The following is a 24,076-nucleotide window of genomic DNA, read 5'->3' as shown; positions in this document are numbered from 1 at the left end:
GCACACACAGACCCCGGCAGCGGGAACGCAGATGACACGCCCGTAACATGGAAGCCGCCGCCGCCGCCGCCGCCGCTCCGACGACAGCAGCAGCAGCCACAGCAGCAGCCGCCGGCGGCGCCGCGCTGAACAAAGGTCATCCGAGCTGCGGCCCAGACGCCCAGGCTTGACCGCCGCGAAGGCCAACCCCGGGAAGGGGGTGGGTGTGCGCCTCTGGGGGTGCGGGGCGGCGGGGGGCGGCCAGGGCGAGCGAGGGGCGCAGGGCCGCCGGACGCAGGGGCGCGGGTGGGCGCCGGGCAGAGGCGGGGCGCGGCCCCTCGTGCCCACTCCTGCGGCGGGGTGAGCGCGTGAGGCTCAGGCCCCTGGGCCTGCCCGCAGTGGCCTGTCCCACCCTGGCCTTGGGGACAGCCGGCCTTCGCGCCCCGCCAGCTGGCTTGGGGGGCCGAGGAGGAGCTGCCCGGGCTAGGCCCCGCAGGTTCCGAGAGGGGGGCCACGTGAGCGCGGCTCTCCTACTCCCCCCGCCGGCGCCGGCCGGGCACAGATGCGTTTCCAGAGGCCTCCGTGCCCCCTCTCCCACTGGCCCTGCCTTCGCCCCCCGCCCCCTCCCCAGACAGCCCCAGTTTTCTTCCCCCGAGGTGAAGGGATTTGGACTTCTCCCCCCAGGTGCTTGAAAGAAGAGAAGGTTGGAGGAGGAGGAGGAGGAGACTGGGGGGCTGCTGGTGGTGGTGACAGGGCTGGGAGAGAGAGGAGAGGGACGGAAGGGAGGAGGGGGCTGGGTGGGGTGGGGGTGACAGCAGAGAGGAGCCTGGTCAACAAGCCAGCACCACTGTGCTAGGAGGCCAGGCCGGCTCTGCAGCCGACGCATCCCGTGTGAGCAGACACACATAGCTCGCTTTCTTGGGGGCTCTTTGTCAGCCACCAACACAGAGAGCACACACTGACACACACGTACACAAAGATCTGAGCCAGGTTGTGGGAGGTAAGTGGGGGAAGGAGAAGGAGGGGGAAACAGTGTCTGCGGTGGGCTGTGGGGTGGAGGGGAGGGGGGATGGGCCCTGAGGGGCTCTGGGGTGCTTGCGAGGTGAGCATTTCCAAGGCTGTGTGCTCGTGGGGTGGGGGGGACACACGATGACCTTCCCCTCCTCAGGAAGACCTAAGAGGGAAGAGCAACCCCCAGCGAGATCCCCCCTGTGCTGATGATTTTCAGGGACTTGTTGGCAACTCAGCGAGGGTTGCCATAGCTTTTTTATGTAGGGTGACCAGAACCGGCTGAAACTGGTTTGAGGCAGATCAGCTCCTGAACACAATGCAGTCACTGAGCTACTACAGTAGGATAGCAGCTTCCTCCCTTCATGGCAGCCAAAAGCAGAGGAGCTTGCAGGAAGGTACCATCCCTACACAGTATGTGAATGCACACTTAGACACCACACAGCACTGGTACGTGACTAATGGAGCCCTAAAAGATTCTGGGTAGAGAAGATGGAAAAAAAGGTGCAGGTTTGCAGGGTCTGAGATTACTTGGGCTTTTCCTGCCTTTTTCTTTTGCTTAAGGGATGGACAAGGAGCTGAGATTTATGACCCTTATTAGAGAAAAAAAATGTGCCTTGCTAGGGTGGGGACACTTGGTTGATGCAGTCTCTCTCTCTCTTTCTCGGTGTTTTTAACAAAACAAAACCAAAGTGAACTGAGGGGTTTGTAATGGTAGTTTGTTTGTTGCTGGAGAATGCTACTTTGCATGCTTTTTTTCTCTTTCAGGGTATGTTCTGTTTTGTGCTTTTTCTTTTAGAAGCTACTAAAGGGTGTTGGGGATGCTTCTGACTATTATGAAGGCCAAAAGGTAACAATATTGTTCTAGGAAATGAGCATAAATGCATTCCAGTGATGCTGTTAGCCATACATGCTGTCTTTTTTTTCCTTGTAGGCCTGTTGACTGGGGCTGCTTTTAACCCTTTCCTATTTGCTGAGAATGCAGCCGTGTGACAGTAACTGAACATTGGTCTAAAGTCTTTCCAAAAGGTCAAGGTTCACAAGGTGAGATATGCTGTTTTGAGCATGAATTTAAATATTTATTTGCAGATCCATTTAGACACAGATGGACCGTGGATTGCTACCCAGGAGATAAAATTGGGTTCAGAGTGGAGAAGAAATGCTCTTAATGTTATCCCAGTTTAATGGGATTAGAGTGACTTTATGATGGTATTGCGATCAAGGCGAAATCTGAATGCCTTCATTAAATCGCATGTGTCTGGGCAATTGGGAGAGTCAGGCCTGGAAGGAAGCGACTGTGGAGAATGGTAGGCGTCAGGGCCTTGTGGAGAATGTGCTGTTTTGCATAAGAGGAAAGCAGTACACATGTGGCATTTTCTCGATGATTATAAGAAAAGGAAGGGCTTCACCAAATCGAGGCAGCCTAGCCACCTTTTTAGGATTTGAGGAGTCTGAAGGTAGATTTGCCTTTTGTTCATTCATCACCTTTCTTTTACCTTGCTCTCTTGTGTTAACCTGAAAGGTTTTTCACTCCGAGTCAAGTGGTGGAATGTCTTTTATTGATTTTGGGGGCTGTTGACGGTGAGTTCGCCATTGGATTCTTTGTGGCATATGTTTAATGTGGAATACTAATGCAATACCAGGAGGAAGCCAGGTAGTCTGGCTTCATCTGTGAAAAGATGCCTGTTAACTCGAAGCTGTACTGGAATGGGTGGTAGAAAATGTCTGATACCTTTAAAGATTGCAGTTAGGTTTGAGCAGGGATTTTAATGCACCCTCCAAAACCAGAGGCTGGAGTGGAGAGGAGAGAAGAAAGGAGTAAGGAGACTAGCAAAGTGAAGAACAAAGGCTGAGGGGGCTTACAGGGGAACACTCAACATTTTGCCTTGGGTTCCTTGTGAAAAGAAGTGCAACTTCCCCAAACAGGAAACCAGCAGCTCCAGAATGGGATCCAGTGTGATCTCAACAACAGATAGAACTGGTCCTGCCTTTCTGTTGGTTTTTGGTAAAAGTACCGTCAAGAGGAGCCCATAGAAGACATGATTGAAAATAAAATTTTCCCCTCCTTCGAAGTGGGCATTTTGTTCCTCTCCGTGTTCAGCAGAATAGGGGCTTTTCAGCAATGCCGAGGATCCTGGAATTGGTTAAGTTGTGTGCTGGCAGTTGGTGGGCAGGATATCTGCAGTGAAGGACATCAAGTATGCAAGGGTTTTATTGTTAAACTGTTTTTCATTTGGCTACAGAACATCCACTGTGTGATAAAACTGGCAAAAGGGAAACAAGAGTGCGTGGTTAGCTCAGGATACTTTATGGAGTATTTAATAGAGATAAATGTAATCTCGGACGGATATACCAGTAAATAGCTTACATGATGGAACAAAATTCTTTACAAATCACTGTGCTAAAATTGGTTTTCAATTCTCCATCATTTCTGACTGCCAGAGGTTCTGTGGATGAGTGTGGCAGGAATATGCTTGCGAAGCAGATCCGAATCCACGCTGCGTGGTGTGCTGCTCCTGCGTTTCTGATGGCAGCTAAAACTCAGATGGCTAGTATGATAAACCTTAATTAGCTTAATACTAATTAGCTGTTTTATCATTTAGTCCTTCATTCTTGTCTTTTGAGAGTCAGTGACTTTTGTTTAACTTTGACAGCTAACCCCTTGCCACGGCTATACACTGCGAATATGTTTAAAAAAACCTCTTCATAGAGCATTGCATATCATGGAATGTTCTGGTTTTCTGTCTTGGTGGTTTTTAGCTTTGTTCCTCTCCCTCCCCCTTGAAGTCGCCTGAAGATAGCATTTGTTTTGCATTTAGACCAGTCTTTCCAGCTGCAAATGCTGCTGAGGGTTGGAGAGCTGGTTCTCTGGGGCGGGAGTCATGAGCTCATCTTGGATTGGAGCTTGTCTCAGGTGTTGATCTCATGCTGAGGTATAACAATGTAGCAGGCCCAGGCCTCCCTGGAGTGGGGATAGTCTTCTGGCCTGGGGAATGTGGATGTGAGTGTGCAGGATGAGCTAGGGCATGTTCCTTCCTGGGAGAGCCAGGGGGGACCCGGTGCCTGCAGTTCCTGTCACTGTGGAGCCCAGAACCCAGCCCCTGGTCAGCAGTGCCTGTAGCAGACTCTAAGGATGACCTACGGTCCATCCCCTCCGGTCCATCCCCTCCGCAGCAGGAATGTGTGGGTTTGGCTGAGGAGGGCACACTGGAAATAAAGTGTAACTGGGTGTTGAACCCTTCTTGTTTTTATCCTTTGCCTATTCAGAGTCATTTTTTCCATGTTAAAGAACACTGGAGCCAGGGCGTTTGGAACTCTCAGCATAACCTGGTTCAGGAGCACACACATTCTCTTTTTCTTCTGCTCTTTTCTCTCAGCGATTCCCTGCCCCCACCCACCTTGACTCATTTGAAGGAAGGTCTAGGTAGGAGGTTGCCAACTTGTCAGTGGAATCTTCTGATGCCTTTGACTAGGAGTTAGAATTTTAGGGTTTGTGTTCTCCCATCTCCCATTTATTTCTGATCTTGAAATGTTCTCTTGGACTTTGCTGTGCAATACAGTCGCTCTCCAGTTGGCTTTGAACAACCTTTACTGTATCCTTGGTAGAACGCCAACTGGCTGTTCACACCTGGAGCAGAGGTTGCCAGTACAAGGGAACTGACTCCTTCATTCCCCATCATTGACTCCTAATCCCAGGACCATCGGAGCAAGAACTACTGACTTGATAAACATTATGGAAACACACACCTTTGTGTTCATTTTGTTTTAGGGCTGATCTTTAACCAAGTCATGGTTAAATAATTAACTTAAAAAAATTTAAAATTTGTGTACAGTAAAATTTACTCTGTGGTGTACAGTTCTGTGGGTTTTGGCATATGTATAGAGTCGCTTATCCACCACCACGGGCGAAGCAGAACAGGCTGATCACACCAGAGCATTTCCTCTTGCCACCCCTCTGTAGTCAGCCTCTCCTACCCCTGGCATCCACTGTCCCACTATAGGGACATGGTTCTCTCTTCCTAGAGCTTGGGCTTTCCCAGAATGTCAGATAGATAGCGAGATGCGTTTCAGATTCATCCATATTACTCTGTGTTTCGATACTTGGTTCTTTGTCATTGCTGAGTAGTATTCTGCTGTATGGATGTACCACAGTGTATTCATTTGCTGGGTGAAGGACATTAGGGTTGTTGCCAGTTTTTGGCAATTGTGAGTAAAGTTGTTGCTGTAAACATTTGAACAGGTTTTTGTGTGAACATAAGTTTTTATTTCTTTTTTTGCTAAATGCAGTCACGTGTCAATTAATGCGGGGGTACATTCTGAGAAATGTATCATTAGACAGTTCTGTCATTGTGCAAACATCATAGAATGTACTTATACAAACCTAGATGGTGTAGCCTACTATAGCCTACTGTATACCTAGGCTATATGGCATAGCCCATTGCTCTTACGTTGTAAACCTATACAGCATGTTACTGTACTGCATACTGTAGGCAGTTTTAACACAATGGTAACTATTTGTGTTTCTGACCAATCTAAACATATAAAGGGTACGGGAAAAATATGGTATTATAATCTTATGGGATCGTTGTGTGTATGGGGGCCATTGTTGACCAAAACGTTGGTTTGTATTGCGTGACTGTTCTTAGAATTGGGATGGCTGGGATCATATGGTACATACATAAGAGTTAGAAGTTTCAATGAAAAGAAATTCAACTCATTGTAACTCACAAAAAAGATCTAGCCTTAGGCCGGGCGCGGTGGCTCAAACCTGTAATCCCAGCACTTTGGGAGGCCGAGACGGGCGGATCACGAGGTCAGGAGATCGAGACCATCCTGGCTAACACGGTGAAACCCCGTCTCTACTAAAAAATACAAAAAACTAGCCGGGCGACATGGCGGGCGCCTGTAGTCCCAGCTACTAGGGAGGCTGAGGCAGGAGAAGGGCGTAAACCCGGGAGGCAGAGCTTGCAGTGAGCTGAGATCTGGCCACTGTACTCCAGCCTGGGCGGCAGAGCGAGACTCCGTCTCAAAAAAAAAAAAAAAAAAAGATCTAGCCTTGACAGCTGCAGTTAAGACTCCCGGAGAAAGAGATCATAGTGAACATTGTCTGAAGACACACGAGAGATGATCACGATAATAGAACACTCTCTAATGGGATGACATGCTTTATAACCCTGAACTAATCAGAATTAGCCAAAAGTGGAAACAAAAAACTGCAAGTGGTAAAATATTCTTTATTTCCTGCAGCAATTATTTTTAATCTCTTCGGAAACATTTGGCAGTCTAATTTTTACATTCAGGTTCAATAAAACACAAAACAATAATAGAATTGAAATTTTGGAAAGTGATACCACAGATTTTTGTTGAAATCTTAGTTGTGTGTAAACAACTTCTGAATTATAATTTGATTTATGGACTGCCAAAGTATTGTTGTCATTTTATTAATAATATTTGAAGTTTTTCAGCTTTTATGTGTTTTTAGGAACCAAAAATGTTTAAGCAATATTCAGTGAAAGCAGTGAAGAGGGGAGATTTTGGAAGATTTGTTTGGAAGATTTGTTTTTTTTTTTTTTTTCGTTTTTGAGGTGGAATCTTGCTTTGTTGCCCAGGCTGGAGTTCAGTGGCGTGATCTCGGCTCACTGCAACCTCTGTCTCCCAGGTTCAAGCGATTCTCCTGCCTCAGCCTCCTCAGTAGCTGGGATTACAGGTGAGCGCCACCATGCCTGGCTAAATTTTTGTAATTTTAGTAGAGACAGGGTTTCACCATGTTGGTTAGGCTGGTCTCGAACGCTTGACCTTGTGATCTGCTCGCCTCAGCCTCCCAAAGTACTGGGATTACAGGCGTGAGCCACTATGCCCAGCCCAAGTTTTTTTTTTTTTTTTAAAGGATAAAATAGCTTTCAGGAGTGGGAAGAACAGACAAAGGTAATGGTGGTACAGACGAGGGAGCGGAGCCCAAGAAGTGAGACATGGTGTTAACCTGGGGATTGCCTTGCCATTTAACAGACACTTACTGAGTGTTTAAGCACTGAGCATTGTGCTAAGCACGGGGAGTGCAGAGGGAAAAGGGGCCCAGGGAGAAAAATCTAGTGGAAGGAGCCCCCAGAAACTATGATAGGAATGTGAATAGGCCATCTCATGCCAAGCGTCCACAGAGGAGCTGTGAAAGACCAGTAAGAGTATGTGAGGCAGGCAGAGCCTGGGAGAGCGTGTAAGTCCATGCAGCACATGTGGAAAGGCCTGGGGAGAGCTTGGTGTTTTGAGTGGGGTGTGGGCGTGCCAGGGGATGGAGCTGGAAGGCAGTTGAGGGCCACCTGATGAGGCCTTTTGGTGCAGTCCCTTGAGGGTGGACTTCTGTGTAGGCAGGAAAGACAGACCTTTCGTTACAAAGGTCCTGTGGCAGCCCCATGGTGGATGGAATAGAGGCTGTAACAGGCTGGAGGTAGGGAGACCAAAGAGGGAACCAGCAATCCAGGAGAGAAAGGATGAGGGCCTTTCATCCCAGGTGTTGTTTGTGGGGATGGAGTGGTAGGTGGGGGCTGCTTCAGGGGGCCAGGTAGTCCCTGATTGGAGGAGTAAGGCTGCCTCTCAGGTGGCTGTCTGGGGGTTGCTTGGAGACTGGGTGTTCCTGTCTTTGAGATAGCAAATTCCGAAGGCAGAATAGATTTGGAAGAGTGGAGGTGGAGGGACTTGATACAGTGAGTTCAGTTTTGGGCTCCAGTTGCCTCCGGCTCTGTGAGCCTGGAATTTAGGAGGGTTGCTTGGGCTGGAGGTCAAGATCGGTAGTACTGAGCATATAGCAGAGAGGATAGAAGAAAGGTGTTTTAAAAGGGGCTGGGTTTGGGTCCCCTAAGAAAATGGCTTATGTAGTAAAAACCATAAAAGAAGCGGCAAGGGTGGCTGAAGAACTTAGAACGTATGCTTTAGCAAGTTGGAGGGCAGAAGATTCCCAGGAAGGTAGAAAATGATACCAGTAGCTAAAACCTGCAGATGCTGCAGTAGGTAGTGGCACTTTATGTCTGTTATCCCATTTTTTTTTTTTTAATGATTTTTAAACCTTTTCTTAGAGATGGCATCCTGCTATGTTGCCCAGATTGAACTCAAACTAGCTGGACTTGAGCTCCTGGGCTCAAGGGATCCTCCTGCTTCGGCCTCCCAAGTAGCCAAGTAGCTGGCACTTGGCACTTGGCACAGGCATGCACCACCGCACCAACTGTTACGTTACCTCATTTGATACCGAAATGATGAGAGGAGCTGTACATGCTTATCCCTGTGGTACCAGTGGGGAAACAGACAGAGACCCTCCCAGCTCGTAAGTGGAAGTGGAAACGGGATTTGAAACATGCTCCTTCTCACTGTGCTGTTTTGCCTTGGGGAGCACAGTTGGTGGACTGAGGGGTGAGCATGGAAGCTATTTCAGGGTGTGGAGGCCAGGAGGTGCCCAGAGAGGGCACAGCAGGTGCTAAACGGCAAAGACACTGACGCCGTTCACGTTGGAGGTGATAGCTGATGACTGCCAGAGTGAGAATATGCAGTGAAGAAGTTTGAGATACACTCAGGGCCTTTGTATTTAGCCAGATTTTCCTGATTGTAGTCAGCACAGAGAGCAGAGCATCTGTATTTGCACCAGAGACAGCTCTAGAAATAGCATGTTGAAAAGACTTATTTTATTGGGTACTGGGGTGAGGATACAGATTAGAAGGGAGAAGGGCTAGAAAGATGTATTTGTTTTATGTATTTGAAAAGGCTGAGAAAATCAAAGCAAATTGAAAGTGGTGCCGAGAAGAATCTTTTGTTCCAACAATAAATAAACACAGTTTAAAGAATTCTTTGAATCATCTTCTACAGCAGGAAGTTCTAAATTCTGGCTGTTTTATAATGAGGGAGAGCAAATTCTATTTAAATCTGGAGACTGAAATAAGTAATTTTTAGACGCAGAGCGGCTTTTTTAGCTGTCTCACATACTCCTTACGAAGGATCACTCTTTAAGGATGGTCTTCAGGGACCCCAAATGCAGATTTTGTATTCTTCTGTTTTCAGTCAGTTATTATTACAGCTTTACATAATTAGAGCTTTTAGACATCTTGAGTGATCCATGGAGACCTAAAGATAGAATCAGGGTGTTGTGGTTCTTGAACTGTTTTCTTACCATCAGCCTTTGCATTTTGGGACACAAACTCTTCCTTTCCCCAAGGCTGACTCCCGGGGCTAGTAATGGGTATTGATTTTATCATTTTTCTTTTGTGAGGAACAAATTCTTTCTAGGGATTTGAATAGTAAGAATTAGATCATTGAAAAATCTAGTAAGGTTGGAAAATTCAAAGCCCTCTATTGTAAAGGACGCCATAGCTGGAAGTACTTCACACATTTGTAGTTATCTCATTTTCTACAGGGAGCCCACGTTGCAGGGTAGGGCTATCAGGTAGCCGATAGCAGGTTTAGAACTGGAACCCAGCACTATAGTCCTAGCCCAAGACAGAGTTCATCATTACCTTCTCTCTGCCTTCCAAAATTTATCTTTGTTTTTTTTTTTTTGAGACCGAGTTTTGCCCTGTCACCCAGGCTGGAGTGCAGTGGCGTGATCTCGGTTCACTGCAACCTCCGCCTCCCGGGTTCAAGCGATTCTCCTGCCTCAGCCTCCTGAGTAGCTGGGATTACAGGCATGTGCCACCATGCCTGGCTAATTTTGTTCATTTTTTGTAGAGACGAGATCTCTGTATGTTGCCCAGGCTGGTCTCAAACACCGGGGCTCGAGTTAATCTGCCTTCCTTGACCTCCCAAAGTGCTGGGATCAGAGGCGTGAGTTACTGTGCCCAGCTATCTTTTGTTTTGATGGTATTTAATCCACCTTCTATTTATAATCTTTATGTGAACCTGAAAACACGAGTTGATTAAGCTTTACCCAGGTACTTGTTGAGAAGCTGGTCTTTAATGGTTTTGCTGATTTTTTTTTTTTTTTTTTTCTGAGATGAAGTCTTGCTCTGTCACCCATGCTAGAGTACAGTGGTACAGTCTCGGCTCACTGCAACCTCTGCCTCCTGGGTTCAAGCAGTTCTCCTGCTTCAGCCCTCCCGAAAGTAGCTGGGATTACAGGCACCTGCCACCATGCCTGGCTAATTTTTTGTAATTGTAGTAGAGATGGGGTAACACCATGTTTGGATCTCCTGACTTCAGGTGATCCACCCACCTCAGCCTCCTAAAGTGCTGGGATTACAGGTGTGAGCCACCACCTGGCTGGTTTTGCTGATTTAACCTAGCAAGAATGGGAGAGGTAATTTGAAAACTGATTTTGCTTTGTGTTCTAGTGAAATTTGGGTGATGAAGGCCATTGAGATTTTCTTTTGTTTCTTTTTTGAGATGGAGTCTCACCCTTGTCACCCAGCCTGCAGTGCGATGGTGTGATCTTGGCTCACTGCAACCTCCGTCTCCCGGGTTCAAGCGATTCTCCTGCCTCAGCCTCCTGAGTAGCTGGGATTACAGGCGCCTGACACCGCGCCCGGCTAATTTTGCATTTTTAGTAGAGATCAGGGGGGTGGGGTGGGGGGGTCCTCCATGTTGGCCAGGCTGGTCTCGAACTCCCCACCTCAGGTGATTCCCCCCCGCCCCCGCCTTGGCCTCCCAAAGTGCTGGGATTACAGGTGTGAGCCTCTGCGCCCGGCCAGGCCATGGAGATTTTCATTTGCCTTTGCCTGGCTCTCAATGATAAAAACCTGATTGCCTAAATGTCAATGATATAAACCTGTGTTTTGCCACTTACTAGCTGCAGGACCTTGAACAGGTTACATAAATTCTAAACCATACGCTTCCTGAGAGTTGGTTGTTGGGAGGATTAAATGCATATAAAGTGTTTAGCAAAATATGTGTGGTAAGTCCTTCCTACAATCTTAGCTGTTGTTTTGTGGTCTTTGGTCTCTGTTTTGGGAGAGTAGCCTTAGTTCCAGCACTTTTTTTTTTCTTTCTTGGAGGGTATTGTCTCCTGTCCTGCCTTACCTCATTGGCAAGTAAATTTGTTTTTCACCATGAAAACAGACTGTGTGTCTCCCTCCTTGTCTCTAGGTCTTCAGTTACAGCTGCCCTGTATCTGGTTAAAAGTGGGTGAAATGTAGGCACAAGGGTAGTGTATTTGTTCCTACTTGGCTCTACTTTCATTTGTGGTTTGAGAATCTTGTCTGAATTTTGTATTTATTTATATTTTATTATATATATATATATTGTTTTTTGAGACAGAGTTTCGCTCTGTCGCCCAGGCTGGAGTGCAGTGGCTGGATCTCGGCTTACTACAAGCTCTGCCTCCCGGGTTCCCGCCATTCTCTTGCCTCAGCCTCCCGAGTAGCTGGGACTACAGGCGCCCGCCACCTCGCCCGGCTAGTTTTTTGTATTTTTTAGTAGAGACGGGGTTTCACTGTGTTAGCCAGGATGGTCTCGATCTCCTGACCTCGTGATCTGCCCATCTCGGCTTCCCAAAGTGCTGGGATTACAGGCTTGAGCCACCGCGCCCGGCCTTTATATATTTTTTTGAGACAGAGTTTCGCTCTTGTTGCACAGGCTGGAGTGTAATGGCACGATCTTGGCTCGCTGCAACCCCTGCCTTCCAGGTTCAGGCGATTCTCCTGCCTCAGCCTCCTGAGTAGCTGGGATTACAGGCGCCCGCCACCATGCCCAACTGATTTTTGTATTTTTAGTAGAGATGGGGTTTCGCCATATTGGTCAGGCTGGTTTTGAACTCCGACCTCAGGCGATCCACCTTCCTTGACCTCCCAAAGTGCTGGGATTACAGGTGTGAGCCACTGCGTCCGGCTTGAATTTTGTATTTATAATCTAGTACTTGAACTTTTTTTTGCTCCTGGAAAAATTTTCCATTGAGTGACTGTACTTTAGGTTCATTGTCTGTGGGTGCAATTTGCGTTGACCAAAGTTCAAAGCAAAACTTGATTGTGAAAATATGCCAGGTTAGCAAAAGCCTATATTCTGACCCTTTCCCCCGGCACTGCACTTCCCACGTTTGTTTGACAATGCCTAGATACTTTTATTCTGCACACTGGGATTTGGGGGTGATAGAAGGGTGAGTGGAGAAGGATCTGTGAGTAATTATTTTATTTCTGGAACTACTCTGTTCAGTGGTATGGTAGCACTAGCCACATAAGATGACTACTAAGTGCTTGAAATACGGCAAATCCTAGTTGAAATAAGCTGTAAGTATAAGATACATATCAGGTTTTGAGGACATAATGGCAAAAAACCAAAATATCTTGTTAGTTTTTTATATTGATTACACATTGAATTCATAACATTTTGGCTATTTCACCTTCTTCCCCTCTTTTTTTCTCCTTTTCAAAAAATTAAAATTTTTTTTCCTAGCGATGAGTGTCGTGCTGTGTTGCCCAGGCTGGTCTCAAACTTCTAGACTCTAGTGATCTTTCCCACTCGGCCTCCCAAAGTGTTGGGATTATGGGCATAAGCCACTGTGCCCGGTCATTTTTTTCCTGTTTTTAAAATATGACTGCTAGAAAATGTAAAACTAGATACGTGGCTTTCATTACACTTCCCTTGGGCAATGCTGTTCTGGAATGGTGGGTGGACGTTTAAATAAATTTAGCAATGAAATTTCTCTGTGCCCTGCAGCATTCACATTTGTTGATAACTTTTAGTCTCTCCTTCTGTTGACAAAGATAGTGCTAGTTTGGCCCCTTTTTCTCTCTCAGGTGTTCCTAATTCACCTGTCTCCATCACGGGTCTGCACAGCCACGCGGGGTTGGTGTTTGCTTCATTATGGAAAGGGAACCAGTGTTTCTCACAGGTTTGCTGTGTGCTGGATGCCTTACACTTACTATCCCCTGTAAGGTTATACTTCACATCCCTGTGGAGACCCAGAGCTTCAGTGACCAGCTGAAGAATGCTCCACTAGTGGGTGATCGACCCTAGATTTGAACCAGGGTCTGGCCAGCTTTGAAGTTCTTTTCTGTTTTCCACCACTTTGTGCGTCTTTTGCGTGTAAAAGCTCTGGCTTGCTGCTGGTGTTCTGTACCTCTCAGGAGCCCTTGTTGTCTAGAGTGTACTTCTCACACTTTAGTTTGCATACAAATCACTTGGGGATCTTGTTAAAATACAGATAATGTTTTAGTAGGGCTGGGATGAGCCCAAGACTCTGCATTTCTGAGTAGCCTCCTGGTGCTGTTGACCCTGCTGGTTCATGGCCTGTCACGCTCTGAGTAGCAAGGCTCTCTGCTCCTCCCTTGGTCTCGGACCTGCTTCCTCTCTGCTTCCAAAGTGATCGGATTCTCCAGGCTTTCCCTGACACCACAGGGGCTTACCCTCTAGCTTGGCATGTGGTGCTAGCAGTGAGCAGACATGGGGGCCAGAACTGTTTTTTTGATCACAGATGCCCAGTTCTGGCATGAATGCTAATTTCTGAGTACTCAAGATCTGACTGGATCCTGGGTTTATTCCTCTTCCTATGTTCCTGCATTACTCCACCTTTGATATTGTGATCCCTTTGACACTTGTAGTCTGATAAGATGGAAGATAATTTCAATATTGTGATTACATCCAGGAGATGAGGCAGAGGTGCCTGTTATGATTTCATGAAGACTGTCAGGCCTTAGATCAGCAGACAAGTGACTTTGGGCCTAGTGCAATGGCTCATGCCTGTCATCCCAGCACTTTGGGAGGCTGAGGCTGAGGTGGGAAGATCACTTGAGGCCAGGAGTTTGAGACCAGCCTGGGCAACATGGTGAGACCCGTCTCTACAAGAAATAAAATTAGCTGGCTGTGGTGGTATGCACCTGTAGTCCTAGCTACTTAGGTGACTGAGGCAAGAGGATCACTTGAACCCAGGAGTTAGAGGCTGCAGTGAGCTGGGATCACACTACTGCATTCCAGACTAGGCGACAGTGAGACCTTGTCTCAAAAAAAAAGCAGAAAAGTGACTGTGTCATGTTTGGTTCAGGGATTCAGTATCCAGTGAGAGATGCGGACTAAAGGCAGTTAGCCTGCCACCGTTTCTGCCCCTTTGCCTGATGAGGAATAGAGGTGACTTGGGAGTTTTCCTTAGAATGGGGGTTAGAAGAGCCACTGCGTGTAGCAGTATTGGAAAATAGCTAGTCACATCACCTCTCCAGCATGTGATGGAGACCCACCATTGGGTCCTTGGGTGGAGCTGTCCTGGGGAAGGTTGCCTTGGGACCTGGACCAAACAGGAGATTGAGTTGCAGGAAGGAGTTCATTGTATTACGTGTTTAAACTCTTAGGTGAGAAACTGGAAAATTTTACTTAGTGGGTTTATTTTACTTTGGGAAGGCACATTGATTAAATCAGCTGTAGCAATAAAACGATGTCTGTTGCATGAGTTCAGTTACTTTCCCCATCTCTCTACAAGAGTCTGCCATTTCACAGACATTCTAGTTGAAATTTAGATCTTATTGGACATCTGGGCACTGAGAGTTCTGTGTTATATGAACCTGGCACATTGAATTGGATTTATTAATTGTTGGCTAAGTCCGTCAGCTCCCTGTGCTATGCAGAATCCTGTGCCTGGCATGGTGACAGTAGCTGCTCTGAGCCTGTGAGTGTGGCCCTTATGGAATCACAGATTGTTGGAAGGGGAGTGGAGTGGGGTTTGGAAGAATAGGGACAAGGCTGGGTGTGTCCTAAGGATGGTCAAGGCTGTGGGGCCAGTCCTAGAGGAAGGAAGTGTAATTATGGAAGTTAGTTACAGTAGGGGGTGAGTTCAGAATGTAGCTAGGGCAGAATGTTGCCATGGCATGCCAAGAGTCAGGGTACGAGTCAGAGACTGGGCAGGTTGGCTGGGCACGGTGGCTCACGCCTGTAATCCCAGCACTTTGGGAGGCTGAGGTGGGCAGATCAATAGAGGTCAGGAGTTCGAGACCAGCCTGGCCAACATGGTGAAACCCAGTCTCTACTAAAACTACAAAAAATAGCTAGGTGTGGTGGTGTGCATCTGTATTCCCAGCTACTCGGGAGGCTGAGTCAGGAGAATTGCCTGAACCTGGGAGGTAGAAGTTGCAGTGAGCCGAGATTGAGCCACTGCACTCCAGCCTGGGTGACACAGCAAGACTCCATCTCAAAAAAAAAAAAAAAAAAAAAAAAAAACACTGGGCAGGTAGACCTTCCTAGGACATCGGAAGGCCAAAGATTATGGGCACAAGTCCAGTGAAACAGGCAAGGACAGGAACGCATACAGATGCAGGACAGATAGCTGTGTGCAAGTGGAGGATGGCAGGAGTTGGCGGTCCGAGAGATCTGTGATCGTGGTGCTGACAGGAGAGGCCCTCTGAAGGACCATGGAATGAGTGAGTGAGTTGGTGAATGAATGAAGACCATATGAGCTACCAGTTCCAGTGATTACTGGATAACTGCAGCCTGAAGCAGAACCAACTTCACCCAGCCTTCATGTGGAGTGGTGACTGAGGGCCCCGTGGCCCAGGTGGCTGAGGTGAGGAGTGTGCATTGGGAGAGGCAGTAGCTCCTTTCCTGGCAAAATTCATACGAGAAGGCTCCGAAAGACTAGATTGTTTAGAGTTTGCACGATTTGTAGGACATGATCAAGCTATGCAGTAAGAAAGGCAGCTCATTCTGAGGCCCAGGGTTAGCATCTGTCAGGAGGACTTGACATCAGGAACTCAAGCGTCATCTTGCACTAAGCTTACTCGGCATTCTTTTGAGGACCACATGCCCTTGGTTGTCTCTTTTGCTTCCCCCTTAGTAGAATTCTTTCCTATACACATGGCCAAACAATGCTGTTCCATAGCCCCTGCATCTCCATGTCCTCATTTAAAATACTAGTGGACATCACCTGTAGTCCTCTGTCCTACTTGCAGTTCTCAAGGCCAAAAATCTCACTGGACCTGGTCTAATCAGCTGTGGAGGGAAAGGTTGTTCTTGTTCTTAACCCTAAATAGGCGACAGTAACCTTCAGTGAAGGTGGCCAGTGGGCTTGTGAGACACGCCCGGCGGGGCCTGCTATAGTAGGAGCCATAAAGGCAAATCTGATACATTAGCGTGTCCTGTGTCTGGCCAAGGCATTCCTCATTTTAAAATGTGATGCTTCCTAGAGAATGTCATTGTGAGAAAAAAAATCGTTGTTCAGACATTGGCAAAACAATTAAGTAAATGAGTAAAGTCAATGAGAAATGAGCTATGCATGTTTATGAGGTAAGTGTAACAAGCTGGCGGCAAAAAGGCAATGCAAGTGGTGGCTGCCTTTTTTAGTTTTTTGAGATGGAGTCTTGCTCTGTTGCCCAGGCTGGAGTGCAGTGGCGCAGTCTCAGCTCACTGCAACCTCTGCCTCCTGGATTCTCCTGCCTCAGCCTCCCAAATAGCTGAGATTACAGGCACTTACTACCACACCCGGCTAGTTTTTTTGTATATTTAGTGGAGACAGGGTTTCACGATGTTGGCCAGGCTGGTCTTGAACTCCTGACATTGTGATCCACCTGGCTCGGCCTCCCAAAGCGCTGGGATTACAGGTGTGAGCCACCACGCCCGGCTGTTGGCAGCTGCCTTTGTCTATCGCGTGTACTCTTGTTCATATATAAAAACAACACTGTTGGCCAATGATTATTTCTTCAGTGGTAGAGATGGATTTTCCTTAGTTCATTCCATCTTTCATCTCTTCCCCTTACAGCCTTGAGCACAGAGTTGTTACCTGACTGTACTGTTTTGGGGGTGTAGTTTGTAGCTTTGCCTTAATTCATTATTGTGAGAAAAGAACTTACCAGTAAGTGAATTGGATTTGTGTCCTTAACTTTTAACACTGTTTTCTGACATGCTTATGTGGATTCTAGGTGCAAGGACAGGATGAATACAAAAAAGGGAAGGATTGGATCCAAACAGAGGTTCTGAAAAAGGTGTTTTGGTGGAAGTGTGAAAAAAGAGAGGGACGGAGTTGGACAAAAAGGTGATCCAGAGAGGGAATGGCGGGAACACTTAGTTAGCAGGAGAAGAAAGTGTGTGCAGAGGCCACTGAGCATAGCTGTCTGACTCAATAGACATTTGTTTGCTAAGACATGATGAAAAGCAAGAGTTGCAATGAAGATGAGCTAATGGGTGACTTGGTCACCTTGGTAAAATGCAGCTAAGGAAACTGTTTATTTGGAGCCATTTTTGAGACCTAAGTCGTTAGGCCTCAGAGCAATGCTGAAAAGTGGGTCATCTTACCATCTCACTTTATTCCTGAGGAACTTGAGGCTGAGAGAGGTTAATGGATATGCTAAGGCTAAGTTGGAGTTGGCATTTGTACCTGGGTCTTTCTGACCCTGAAGTCTACAACCTTTACCATTCTTTAATACAATTGCCAGAGTGGATGAGCTCTTTTGAGTGTGGAAAGTGAATCTTTTTTCTGTTTTCTGTTTACTCAGAAATCATCAAAACAGTATGTCTAGCTTGCAGTATTAGCTCCATAAATGCATAGCAAATGCTGGTTGTCTGAGTAATGTATTGGACTGAGACACTGAAGGTAGGAAATTTGGCCAAATGACTGGTGGAATTGTGCAAATCTGAAGTTCAGGGTATTTTATGGGTACATAGATGTATATTTGAGCCCTCTCATAGGCGTGTGTGTGTGTGTGTGTGTGTGTGTGTTTGGGGCCCCTCAGAGGTATATATCTGGCAAAATGCAAGTCTGGTTTATCTGGCCAATGTTAATTTTGGAAAAGATTAATAAGCACATAGTTTAGCACTTGATGTTATACTGTGATTAGGCTTTACTGCTTTTGATTTAGAGGGCTCAGAATTAAAAAAAAATTCTCCTCTTTTAATCTTGAGTGTTAAGATATTACTGACTTCAGTTGGAGTTTCACATTGAGCTATAACGTCTTTGGTTACACAGTGGTCTAATTTCAGGTCACTGAGGATAGGAAAAATCTGTTCTGCATCTGTTTTGCTTTTTTTTTTTTTCTTTTTTTTGAGACAGAGTCTCGCTCTGTCACCTGGGCTGGAGTGCAATGGCGTGATCTTGGCTCACTGTAGCCTCTGCCTCCTGAGTTCAAGTGATTCTCCTGCCTCAGCCTCCCGGGTATCTGGGATCACAGGCGCCTGCCACTATGCCTGGCTAACTTTTTTGTATTTTTAGTAGAGACGACGGGGTTTCACCATGTTGTCCAGGCTGGTCTTGAACTCCTGACCTCAGTTGATCCTGCCTTGGCCTCCCAAAATGCTGGGATTACATGCGTGAGCCACTGCACTGAGCCTGTTTTACTTCTTAAAAGACCTGGCTGGTTTGTATATCTGCAAGGGGCACGTAAGTTGAGGATGCTATTTATCATATTGCATGTGGTTTTTGTAAATTTTAAGGACATCTATCTTGTTATCACCTATGGCAGTCACTTCGTTAGAATTTTCTAACTTCTAAAAGGCAAAGCTCACCTCAGTTTGTCTTACTACAAAGCCTATGCTTTTAATCACCTATAGTGTCCTGTGGTTTATAGGTGTCATTTTTATAGCTAATTGGTGGCAGGCTCAAATATCTTTGAGGTTCAAAGCCATTGCTTCTAGGTCAACCAGTATTTCTCCTGTTCTCAAGAGCCATGAGGTATTTCTTGCTTCAGGAGACTGATGTGGCTGTGGCTACTCGAAGTCCACAAACATTAAGAGATCTTGTGCTGCTTTTATTAATTGTTCTTCCTTTACAGTATATGCGTGTGCCTACTTGTGTGCATTTTACAATACAAGTAGCTTCTTTTTGGAAATACTTCTAAAACCATCAAACAAGGTTTTTTATTTTTTATTTTTCGAGACAGGGTCTTGCTCTGTCGCCCAGGCTAGGGTACAGTGGTGCAATCTCATTTTACTGCAACCTCTGCCTCCCGGGCTCAGGTGATCCTCCCACCTCAGTCTCCCGTGTAGCTTGGGACTATTAGGTGCACGCTGCCATGTCTGGCTGATTTTTCTGTTTTTAGTAGAGACGGAGTTTCACCATGTTGCGGAAGCTGGGAACAAAGTTTTTATAATCATTTCTATGACATGAAACTTTAGGCGGAGTCTCTTTAGAAATACTTCTTCATTCTTGCTCTCCCTCCATATTTGGAGATTCGTTAACTTGTTCTTTCCTTAAGTCATCTTGGGTTGATGCAGAGGTGTGTCTGGAGAGGAAGTACTGCCAAGAAACGCATGGAGTTAGAGTTGTCAGGAAAATGGGCTGGAAGCACCTCCCTCACATGATAACTGTAGGATGCATGCCTGTTTCCTAAAACCAGTTCCTAAAGATAACTTTTGTTGTTGTTGTTTTGTTTTGTTTTGTTTTTTTGAGACGGAGTCTTGCTCTGTTGCCCAGGCTGGAGTGCAGTGGCGCGATCTCGGCTCATTGCAAGCTCCACCTCCCAGGTTCACTCCATTCTCCTGCCTCAGCCTTCCGAGTAGCTGGGACTACAGGCGCCCGCCACCTCGCCTGGCTAATTTTTTTGTATTCTTAGTAGAGACGGGATTTCACCGTGTTAGCCAGGATGGTCTTGATCTCCTGACCTCCCAAAATGCTGAGATTACAAGCGTGAGCCACTGCGCCCGGCCGAGAATATATTTTTAAGAGGCAGGGTCTTGCTCTGTTTCCTAGACTAGAGTGCAGTGATGTGATCTCTGCTCATGGCAGCCTTGAACCTGTAGGCTCAAGCAGTCCTCCTGTCTCAACCTCCCAAGTAGCTGAGACTGCAGGCGTGCAACACCATTCCTGGCTAATTATTATTTTTATTTTTTGTAGAGGTGGTGTCTTGCTTCATTGCTCAGGCTGGTCTCAAACTCCTGACCTCAAGTGATCCTCCCATCTCGACCTCTTAAAGTGTCGTGATTAGAGGTGTGAGACACCATCCCCAGTCTCCAAAGACAGTAATTTCTTCAACCCGGCTCCACGTTTGTCCCAAAGATACCTCATCCTGAAAGATTCTAGCATCAGAGAAGCTTGGGTAATGCTAAAGCCCCAGATCCCCACTTTGAAGATTCACATTGGAGGTTCATGTTAGCTCTGGAAAGTTCTGAGAAGCCTTGAGAAAAGAAATCAGGCTGTGTGTGTGTGTGTGTGTGTGTGTATTTTTTTTTTTTTTTTTTGAGACGGTGTCTGGCTCTGTCGCCCGGGCTGGAGTGCAGTGGCCGGATCTCAGCTCACTGCAAGCTCTGCCTCCCGGGTTCACGCCATTCTCCTGCCTCAGCCTCCCGTGTAGCTGGGACTACAGGCGCCTGCCACGTCGCCCGGCTAGTTTTTTGTATTTTTTAGTAGAGACGGGGTTTCACCATCTTAGCCAGGATAGTCTCAATCTCCTCACCTCATGATCCGCCCGTCTCGGCCTCCCAAAGTGCTGGGATTACAGGCTTGGGCCACCGCGCCTGGCTGTGTATGTGTATTTAATCTAGCATTTCTCAAATTCCTAGACTGTAGAAATCCTTCTTCCCCTTTCTTGGGTGGAAAGTTTAGTAACAGGAGGAACGTTCCTGGGTAAATATTCTTCCAAGCTGTTGGTGTCTTTGATGAAATTAATGAAAACAGAGAGGGCTTTGTGAGGAAGACTCAGAGGGTTTCATCCATCCGCTTCGCAATATAACATAATGATTGCTATACTGATGCAATGAATTTTCTTTCTCTGTGTTTTTTTCCTGTTTTCTGTCTACTCCAGGAAGAGGACTTTTAAATGAATTGATTCTTATTGTATTTTATTTTTTAATATATTTTTTGAGACGAGTTTTGCTCTTGTTGCCCAGGCTAAAGTGCAGTGGGTGATCTTGCTTCACTGCAACCTCTGTCTCCTGGGTTCAAGCTGTTCTCCTGCCTCAGCCTCCCGAGTAGCTGGGATTACAGTCATGCGCCACCACCCCAGCTAATTTTGTATTTTTAGTAGAGACAGGGTTTCTCCATGTTGGTTAGACTGCTCTTGAACTCCCGACCTCGGGTGATCCACCTGCCTCAGCCTCCCAAAATGCTGGGACTACAGCCGTGAGCCACTGCGCCCGGCCATGAATTGATTTTTTAATATCAACGGCGGTGGGCATTCTGTGAGTGATCACTGGGGGGGGTGCTCTCGGACATATTTTTTAGATGAAAGGACTGTGTTTCAGAATTCCAAAAGTGTTTTAAGTGAATTTGGTATCTAGTGAGAATTGTTTTCTGATTAGCCAGTGGCATCATTTTGGAGGATGAGAACAGCTGTGATACCTGCGCAGGGAGCCTGTTTGTCTACCCCCTCAATTGATGGGAGAGGGCCAAGGTCAGGGTTGGCTGGAGCAAGGAATTGCTACTGTCTCTATACTAGGACATGGCTCTGGCATGGATGACGGAAGCAAGCAGGTTTATTATAATTCCAGTAGGATTAAATATTGGTGGGAGGAGCATAGGGTGATACAGGGAAGGCGTCCCTGCTCACATAAAGCAGAGTTGTTTTTTTTTTTTTTTTTTTTACCTCAGCACCATTAGCATTTGGGGCTGGGTAATTCTTGGTTGTGGGGAGGGCTGTCCTGTGTGTCTTAGGATGTTTAGCAGCATTCTTGGCCTCTACCCACTATATGCCAATAGCATGCCTCCTCCCCCAAGTCACAACAACGCAATGTCTCTGGACGTTGCTAAATACAATTGGTAATAGGTCGCCCCAGTGGAGAGCCACTGACTTCAAGCCTTGTAGTAAGAACAATACTTGAAAACTTCAGGGGGTGAAAATTCCAAAAGAAAGACCTCTGTTAAGGGAAGCAAGCCAGTCAGCCTTGTGGGCCCGTGAAATCCCCAGAGAAGTACATTACCTTCAGCTACTAGTTTTCTCTTCCATGTTTTCTAATGCTGGAAGTCTCAAAAAGTGTTTGCAAATATTAATATTTTAAATTTAGTGCTTAAAATGTAAAAATTTGGCCAGGCTCAGTGATTTACGCCTGTAATCCCAGCAGTTTGGGGGGCCTAAGTGGGCAGATCATCTGAGGTCAGGAGTTTGAGACCAGCCTGGCCAATATGGTGAAACCCCATCTTTACTAAAAAATACAAAAATTATCTGGGTGTGCTGGTGCGCTCTTGTAATCCCAGCTACTTGGAGGGCTGAGGCAGGAGAATCGCTTGAACCTGAGAGGTGGAGTTTGCAGTGAGCCAAGATTGTGCCACTGCACGCTAGCCTGGTTGACAAAGTGAGACTCCGTCTCAAAAAAAAATTTTTAAATTGACAAAATAAATGAGAAGCAGCAGCAATTATTACTGATGGTTCAGAGCATTTCAGGGACAGTAGCTTCTGTGCAGGATTTAGGACTTATGCACAAAAATGTAGAAGGCTTATTCAGGTGACAAAGGAAAATTACTTTTAAGTTATTCTTTTTCTATACTCAAATCATAATTTCTAATGTAGGAAATCAATACTTAGAAGCTACAGTTTTTAGAGATGCTACTAGTACTCACAGAATGACAAAGGAATGCTTCTAAAGTTGGTATGAGTTTTACTCCTAAACCAGGAATCCCTTGTTACTAGTATTCACACAAATAAGTAACTTCTTAGTTTTGAAATATTAAAATTCATCAAACATGCTTCATTGAGGGGAAAAAAAGGCAGTTTGTGTCTACCTAAACACTAAATACATGTATAAATTTTTTCTTGTTTTCTCATTGTGAAGCTATTTGAATAACCCATTTCAAGCAGAAGCTATCATGGATTTTCCTGAAGTTTATTAAAAGTGACAGGTTTAGCCTAGACCCTTTCAGTATTTCTATAAACTCACTGATTAATCAGTAAGCTACCAATACAAGGGTATTTTTTTTTTTTTTTTTGAGATAGAGTTTCACTCTTGTTGCCTAGGCTGGAGTTCAATGGCACGATCTTGGCTCACCACAGCCTCCGCCTCCTGGGTTCAAGCAATTCTTTTGCCTCAGCCCCCTGAGTAGCTGGGATTGCAGGCATGCGCCACCACGCCTGGCTAATTTTTGTATTTTTAGTAGAGGCGGAGTTTCTCCCTGTTGGTCATGCTGGTCTCGAACTCCTGGCCTCAGGTGATCTGCCCACTTTGGCCTCCCAAAGTGCTGGGATTACAGGCATGAGCCACCGCACTCAGGTGGTGGTTTGTTTTTTTTTTAGTTAAAAGAATGTATATCCAGTGGAAAACAGAGCTTGTACAAAAGTGCCTTCGACAGAATTGCCAGGATTGATGATTTTAGGAAATTTATTAGTATCTTCCTTTACAGACATACATTATGACCTTCAAAGTTTGTAGGAAATTTAAATTTCCACCTTCTTCCTTTTGTGCACATATGAGATTCTGAAAATGCAGACCTACACTTACGTGGATGAATTTTGAAAAAAAAAAATTCTTTTTAGAGTTGTAAGAATACGGTTGGGACCAGGCATGTGACTCCTGCCTGTAATCCCAGCACTTTGGGAGGCCGGGGCGGGTGGATTACTTTAGGTCAGTAGATCGAGACCAGCCTGGCCAACATGGTGAAACCCTATTTCTTTTTTTTTTTATTATTATTATTTTTGAGATGGAGTTTCGCTCTGTCGCCCAGGCTGGAGTGCAGTGGCCGGATCTCTGCTCACTGCAAGCTCTGCCTCCCGGGTTTACGCCATTCTCCTGCCTCAGCCTCCCGAGTAGTTGGGACTACAGGCGCCCGCCACCTCGCCCGGCTAGTTTTTTGTATTTTTTAGTAGAGACGGGGTTTCACCGTGTTAGCCAGGATGGTCTCGATCTCCTGACCTCGTGATCCGCCCGTCTCGGTCTCCCAAAGTGCTGGGATTACAGGCTTGAGCCACCGCGCCTGGCCGGTGAAACCCCATTTCTACAAAAATACAAAATTTAGCTGGGCATGGTGGCAGGCGCCTGTAATCCCAGCCACTCGGGAGGCTGAGGCAGGAGAATCACTTGAACCCTGGAGGCGGAGGTTGCAGTGAGCTGAAATCCATCATTGCACTCCAGCCTGGGTCGAGACAATGTCTCAAAAAAAAAAAAAAAAATGTTGGAAGTTAGAGTAAAAGCTCAAAATACGACTACAATTTCCCTTATCCCATTTCATAGCCTTTTAAAGCTGGGAGTCAGGATCTGTGGTGACATCCTGAGGCTTTCTATGAATTTTACTTTATTTATTTATCTTTATTATTTTTTTTTTTTTTTTTTTTTTTTTTTTTTTTTTTTT

General features: G+C 46.2%; 1 protein-coding gene across 8 annotated transcripts in view; it reads left to right on the top strand.

Moving 5' to 3' along the window:
• Positions 1 to 24,076, top strand: part of ZNF532 (zinc finger protein 532) — a 129,260-nt gene continuing 105,184 nt past the window's right edge. For 2 of the 8 annotated variants that reach the window (XM_023218334.2, XM_023218330.3), the window contains exons 1-3: positions 1 to 199; positions 1,756 to 1,837; positions 1,922 to 2,031. The gene's annotated coding sequence lies outside the window, so the exon portion shown is untranslated. Of the gene's footprint in view, positions 683 to 1,073; positions 1,838 to 1,921; positions 2,032 to 24,076 lie in introns of those variants that run through there. The other 6 variants (XM_023218336.3, XM_023218332.2, XM_023218333.3 and 3 more) reach the window with 6 other exon arrangements.

Source organism: Piliocolobus tephrosceles, chromosome 18 (genome assembly GCF_002776525.5).
Source record: "Piliocolobus tephrosceles isolate RC106 chromosome 18, ASM277652v3, whole genome shotgun sequence".
Lineage (NCBI taxonomy): Eukaryota > Metazoa > Chordata > Mammalia > Primates > Cercopithecidae > Piliocolobus > Piliocolobus tephrosceles.
This window is presented reverse-complemented; position numbering and strand designations above follow the sequence as displayed.